General features: G+C 32.8%; 1 protein-coding gene and 1 pseudogene across 1 annotated transcript in view; one reads left to right on the forward strand and one right to left on the reverse strand.

Moving 5' to 3' along the window:
• The window catches only part of LOC125817462 (protein ETHYLENE INSENSITIVE 3-like), a 124,142-nt gene that overhangs the window by 13,653 nt on the left and 102,989 nt on the right, over nucleotides 1–7,500 (forward strand). The gene's annotated exons all lie outside the window — the stretch shown is intronic.
• LOC125817871 (uncharacterized) overlaps nucleotides 3,128–7,500 on the reverse strand; it is a 4,524-nt pseudogene continuing 151 nt past the window's right edge.

Genomic DNA, 7,500 nt, shown 5'->3' on the forward strand with positions numbered 1-7,500 from the left:
AAATTAAATCGAATAAATTGTGATAATAATTTTCGAAACTTAAAAACTTATAATATTTAAATCCTAGATTTGTCTTATACTATTTGAGTGATATATTGAAAGTTGTATAATTTACATTAGCATAAGTGCGTATGTAGCTAAAAAACATTATTCTTGAAATGGTACTCTAATCAAATTCATAAACGACTTATATGTAATTCAATACTTAATGCTAAAGGGGATTAATTTCATCGAAATAACAATGTTTGCTTATAGTTAATATTTAATTTTTTTATAAATAAATACTATATGTTGACCTCACTTTGTTTTGTTTTTTGTAAAATGTTGAGTTGGTTTTGCAAAAAATAAAAAATTACTTACAAAAAAAATAAAACATAATTTAAATCGTCTGTCTGTGGGGAATCGAGAACCCACGACCACGTCGTTTAAAAAGCCACGCGCTCTACACTGAGCTAAGACGGCAATTGTGACAATTTTCTGCTGAATGTAATATAAGCAATCAAAAATTTGAAGAACAACACTGGTAAATTAGAACTCTAGAGTCGGTTTTGTTTAGTTACGTTGGGATAAAGAAAATAATTTCGAGATAAAGTTGAGATTACTTTATTTCATATTTAACTAACTATCATCCGAGATTGTTTTATCTCTTTCATTTGTATTAAATGAAATTACTATATCTATCTATATATAATAAGCCACAATGCAAAGATTTTTATAGTATTTAGTTACATTGTAACTATCTTGTTAGCTTTCAATCAAAAGGAGTACTTCTTTTAAATAATAAATATGTCATTGTATGAGCTATTTATTACTATTCATTCCTTTTGAATTTGTTAATCTGATTTTGATCTGACACATAGTTTACGAAAGTAAATTAGATTTTGAGAAAAAACATTAAGTGATACTTGAAGTTGTCCCAGATTTTCAAAAAGACACCTTAACTTTGCGTGCGTCCTATTACCCCACAAAACATTCAAAATCACAATAAATACACATTTTTTACACAATATTTCCACTTTGGACAAAAATATCCTTCGAATGTGCAATTTCTTAAAAACAAAAAGTCGGACCCATTATTGATGTATTGAAGGATGCTTTGGTAATTTCCTATGATGAATTCGTTTTGTTTGTTTCTTTTAAATTTATTTTACTATACTAAATAATTGTATAAAATATTATGAATCACGATAATTAATTACTTAAATATTTAAAAGATATAAAAATATATAAAAGATCTGATTGACTCTTCAAATTTTACCGGTGACACATAAATTGGGACAAATGAAATAATATATATTATTTGAAAATTTCTTAGAAAGTACTATAAATTACAGTAATTAACAGCTATAAATATTTCAAAGAAAAAAAAATTGATTGAATCTCAAATTTTTTTTAGTACTACATACATTGAGAAAGAAGAAATGACCTCTATTATTTGAAAATAGCGTAAAAGTATTATAAATCATACAATAAGAATTAACAATTTAAAATTTTAAAAGACTTTAATCCTTTATACTTATTCTATTTCCACTTTGGACAAAAATATCCTCCCAATATGCATATTTTTTTTAAACAAAAAGTGGGACCCATTATTGATGTATTCAAGGATGCTTTGGTAATTTTCCTATGATGAATTCGTTTTGTTTGTTGTTTCATTTTTTTAAAAATAATTGTATAAAATATTATAAATCACAATAATTATTTACTTAAATATTCAAAAGATATAAAAATATGTAAAAGATTTGATTAACTCTTCAAATTTTATCGGTGACACATATTGGACAAATGAAATAATATATATTATTTGAAAATTACTTAGAAAGTACAAAATTTACAGTAATTAACAGTAGAATATGTTAAAGACAAAAAAAATTGATTGAATCTTGAAATTTTTTTAGTACCACATAAATTGAGAAAGAAGAAATAACGTTTATTATTTCAAAATTGCGTAAAGATATTACAAATCATACAACAATAATTAGCAATTTAAAATATTAAAAGAAATAATTTTTTTTTTTACCATAGTTAACAATAATTAAAAATTTAAACTATTTATTAAAGTTTGATTAACTCTTTAATTTTGTCTTTGTCACATAAATTGAAACAAAAAATGATACATATTGGGCCGTGCTAGCACGGGCTCCGATGTCTAGTATAATATAGAAGGTGTGATAAAATAATCTCATGAAATATCCTTACTTATCCTATCTCGCGTATCAGACGACCCCAAAAGTTAATAGTACTTAAAATTGGTTTTGGTTGATAAAAGTTTGACTAAACTCTTTGTCTTTGCAGGGGTAATTCGAGGGATTGGTACAAATTAGATAATGCATTGTAACAAATAATACATATTTTAAAAATTGAGTCGAGTCGAATTGGTTCTCTTTTAATTGAGTCTGTAGTTATATGATTAAAGAAAACTAACTAAGGTTAAAATATAGAGTGAAATATAAACAATGATATTTTCGGCCAATTATGACTTTGGTGCGAAGCATGGTAAGCCTGCCCCGGGGAGCATACATATAGTGGAAGAGCCAGGAGAGGCCGAGTCAAGGCAGGTTAGTGTTAAGAAGTGAAACCTAAGAGATATATTTGAAATTATCCATTACTAGTTTGATGATTTCAAAAATCTCGAATGTTATATAAAAGGTATATATAGACATAATTTTATTCGTATCAAACATTTTGAAACACCCCGAAATAAGAATGTCAAACAAATTGGAATGAAGCTTTGTCTAATGCAATTACTATAAAAGTTGTATGTTGATAGAAATGTATTCGTATCAAACATTTTGAAACACTCCAAAATAAGAATGTCATATAAAGGGCATACGTGCTCGAGATTGATTAGATGGAAAGTGTGTATATAGACTCTAACTCGCAAAGTTGACATATACATTACTTTAACAACAAGATTACCAAAAGCATACAAATTGGATCAACATGTATACAAAAAACAAACATATTGGGTAGCCATATTATTTATATATGAACCTCAAGCAATATATTTACAACAAAATGGATAAGAAAATAACAAGATAAATTTACTTTATTTTTTCATCTTTTGCTTGATAGTCTACCAGGAGCAATCAAAACTATATATTATGAAGCTTTTCTTACACAAAAATTACTTCACTTGAATCATGTTTTTCTAGTTTCCTTTCACTGCTTGAGTTGTGATTCCGAATCCGAAGGGGAACAAAGGATCATAGTGTGGATCGCCAACGTTCATTGGGAGTTGATCGACTCTCTTGAACCAAGTACGCGCGAGTTTACCAGTGAACCCATAGTCACCAAACAGAACATCAGCAACACCTTGTCCTTCAGTTCCTGGAAGCCAAGCAGCCACAATTGCATCCATTTTCTCAACGTATGGCTCGATCACAACAGGACGTCCAGAGATGATGACTACAACACATTTCACTGCCCCGCAAACGTTTTGTATAATGCTAGGACCTGGATCAGGTATTGTGAGGTTTGAGCTATCGCCATACACTTCAGCATATGTATTTTCACCAACAACTACGACAGCATAGTCGAATTTGCTCGATTGCACAAAGTTAGTGTCTGGCTCCTCGTTGAATACTACTTGTGTTGCAGGATCAACTGTTTTCTTGATAGCATCTAAGACAGTTGTTCCTGTAAGATTTCGAGATGCATCAGTTTGAGTTCACTATTGATGCAGATGTATTGCTAAAACTGGTCTCACTCGTAGGGGTCGGGACCCTCACAAAGGAAGAGGGAGTCGACTGAACATCTCAGCCATTCCCCGTTTCATATCCCCAATTCTTGTTCACCCAAGACCTCGTATGATCGTGTCAGGTGAGCAACAACAGCTTCATCACAGTACTTACTTATGGACTAATAGGAGCGGAGAGCAGACAGTAGATATGGTGCATCTTATCCAATGTAAAATAGATAGGCTTATGTATCTAGTATGAGACACGTTATACAACGATTTTGAATCAGAAGAGAATTTTCAAGAAATCTAGTATGAGACACGTTATACTCGTTCAATCAATAACCGAGCAGAATCTAGTGTATCATAAGGGATTGACGCTAGCACGTCAAGAAAAATGAAGGATTCGGTAGTACTCTAGTGGAAACGACAGAATAAGAACAGAACATACCGACTGTAAGGTTACTGTGAGGAACACCCTGCCATGTTATTGTCCAGCCTCCACACTGGTAACCCAAATTGTCTGCATGAGTTCCAGCTACAAGTATCTTTGCCGCCTTTTTCGGAAGGGGAACTAATGGTTGCTCAGCTGTCTTGCCATTCTTCAAAAGCACAAGTGATTTCCTTACTGCTTCCCTTGCAATTTCTCTATGTTCCTGTACAAATATGTTCAATCATAATAATTCTAACACGAAAACAGAAATATCCTAACGAATCGAAACATAAGCATATATTGTACCGGGCTGCCCAAATGTTTTGCTAAGCTAAGATCACCCAATGGATCCTCAAAGAGTCCCATGACAAACTTAACCCTTAGTATACGCTTCACAGCATCATCGATTCTGCTCATGGGAACGACGTTTTTATTCACTAGCATTGTTAGATTGCCAATAAAATCTGTGTAGTTATTCGGTACCATAACCTGTGTGTAGACAAAACAGACATACATGAACGACGAAAACTCATTTTCATATATTCACTACTGAGAAATTCAACATATACTAACCATGTCAATTCCTGCATTAATACTTGCTTCAACTGAATACGTGTAATTTGCGTTGGCTGGGTTAGTAATCCGGTTAATACCTTCCCAATCTGAAATGACAAAGCCCTGAAATGTACATGCCAAAAGACGTGGTTATGTGCTTCGATACATCCATCATGGACGTTAACCAAAAGATAACTTTAGACTGTCCGTGCATATAACTTTAGCTAATCGTTCTTACCCTGAAGTTCAACCTCTTCTTTAGGAAACCAGTGAGTAGATGTGTGTTAGCATGCATCCTTTCACCGTTCAAGCTCGAGTAAGATGCCATAACTGTTGCAACACCCTTTATGACTGAATCGTAATATGCAGGCATGTGGATGCTAAATAATCCTTTTGAATCGACTATTGTGTTGTTTTCATCGAGTCCATTCACAGTACCACCATCTGCCACAAAGTGCTTAGCACAGCCTGCTACCTTTGTCCTTTACAAATAGAATAGTTCAGAATACAAACGTTGTCAGCGTTGGTTGCTTTGACAGAATTTCTTAGTAATAATACAGATATATCGAAAGAACAGGACATATAATAGATCATTCGATGAAAATGAAAGAACAACGATACATACTTTCCGTTTACATTAGGTGTTCCCTTGCTCATGTTAGCTGGCAAATCGCCTTGTAAACCAGGAATGATCTCTGTCATGCTTCGTACAATGTTAATATCTTCGCTGAAACTTTCATAACAACGACCCCACCTCGGGTTTCTACATACCTACCATAAGACAAATTATTAGTATATCAAACATCTTTATATGCTAGAAATGTCAATCATATCAACTTACTGCAATGCATGGTGAGAAAGCATATGGTATTCCAGTAGCTCTGACTTCAAGTGCTGTTGCAGCCCCGATTCGCTTCATAAGTTCAGGATCCCTATCAACGAAAACGCGAGGATTTCAGGATTGAACCAAAACATCATAGTTCTTAGAAGCCAATTATCATAAAGAAACAATCAAATGTAATCCCTCTTCGCGATTACAAGAGATACACCAGAGCATTCAGGCATCGATAGCATAGACTACGAGAAAAACAGTATGGCATGTACTTCATTATATATAGTCTAATTCGAACAAAGGTATCTCGGGGAACACACATTAATACTATGCATCAAAGGAAGACGTTCTGCATTTCAAAGAGCGATTTATCGAAACTTGCCTGGTGACACCAAGTCCAACATTGTGAGGAAAGATTGTAGCTTTGTAGACATTGTTATGGCCATGAACTGCATCAATGCCATAAATCATGGGAATACCGAGTCGAGTCGAGAGAGACCCCTTTTGAAAATCATTTACCATATTCACCCAATCCTCAGCTGTGGCATTAGGTTTTGGTACACTCCCTCCACCACTCAACAGACTCCCTGCAGGAAAAAATCAATACAGTTGAAGATAAAAGGGGTTTTTACTACACAAGTAGTGGATCGGATTCACTGTTTACTTGTTCGAGCTGATATACATAAACTATACAATGTTGTCAAATATGAACTTCCAAATACAAGAAAATGCTGAAAATTGAAGCCTTTTATATAACAAATGTGCCTTTTTCAAACCATGCACTCTCCAAAGATGTTGTCGCAATTCCGTATTAGATCCTCCAAAAATGCACTATTTTTGAAGGATCGTACATACACCCGTCAACATTTTTAAAGAGCGATCCGAGCGACGTAGTTTTCAAACACCAAATGAGCAAAAAATTTCAGGAATGGTCAATTAATCAATCCTTTAGAAATGCACTATTTTAGGGATCCAATATGCATCCGTCCACATTTTTGAAGAGTCTGAACTGAACGAGATAGTTTTAAACACCAAATGAAGAAAAATTTCAAGAATGACCAATTCATTAATCCTCTAAAAATACACTATTTTAGAGGATCCGAATCCACATTTTTGAAGAGTCTGAACAACATAGTTTTCAAACACCAAATGGATATTTTTTTCAAGAATAGCCAATTCATCAATCCTCTAAAAATGCATTATTTTAAAGGATCCAAATCCATATTTTTGAAGAGTCCGACCAATACAGATTTTCAAACACCAAATGTACAAAAATTTCAAGAATGGCAAATTCATCAATCCACTATACACCTATCGACATACATTTTTGAAGAGTCGAACCAGCATAGATTTTTAGATTTTCAAACACAAAATTTCAAGAATGGCCAATTCATCAATCCACTATACACCTATCGACATTTTTTGAAGAGTCGGACCAGCATAGATTTTTAGATTTTCAAACACAAAAATAGACAAAAATTTCAAGAATGGCCAATTCATCAATCCACTATACACCTATCGACATTTTTGAAGAGTCCGACCAGCATAGATTTTTAGATTTTCAAACACAAAAATAGACAAAATTTCAAGAATGACCAATTCATCAATCCACTAAAAACCCACTGTACCTGTCAACATTTTCGAAGAGTGCAGCCAACATAAATATTCAAACACCAAAATAGACAAAAATTTCAATAATAACCAATTCATAACTCAAAAAAGTAAAAATAAAATAAAATTACAAATTCAAAAACATACCAATAAAATATTTACTCATAACCTCAGCAGAAGCAACTTTCCTCTCAATTTGAGTCATTTGGACCAATTTTCTCTTCAAGTGTCATTCTTTTCAACAAATCTTTAATTCTAACACCCAATTTTTGTTTTGGATCTTTATATTTCATATTTTCTGCCTCTATAACCATAGCCAAGACACAAAATAACATAAATCCCATAATTGGTATTTTTGCCAATTTCCCCATTTTGTTACAACCTCAATAA

Source organism: Solanum verrucosum, unplaced genomic scaffold (assembly GCF_900185275.1).
Source record: "Solanum verrucosum unplaced genomic scaffold, falcon-dt-bn FXZP01000434.1, whole genome shotgun sequence".
Classification (NCBI taxonomy): Eukaryota; Viridiplantae; Streptophyta; class Magnoliopsida; order Solanales; family Solanaceae; genus Solanum; species Solanum verrucosum.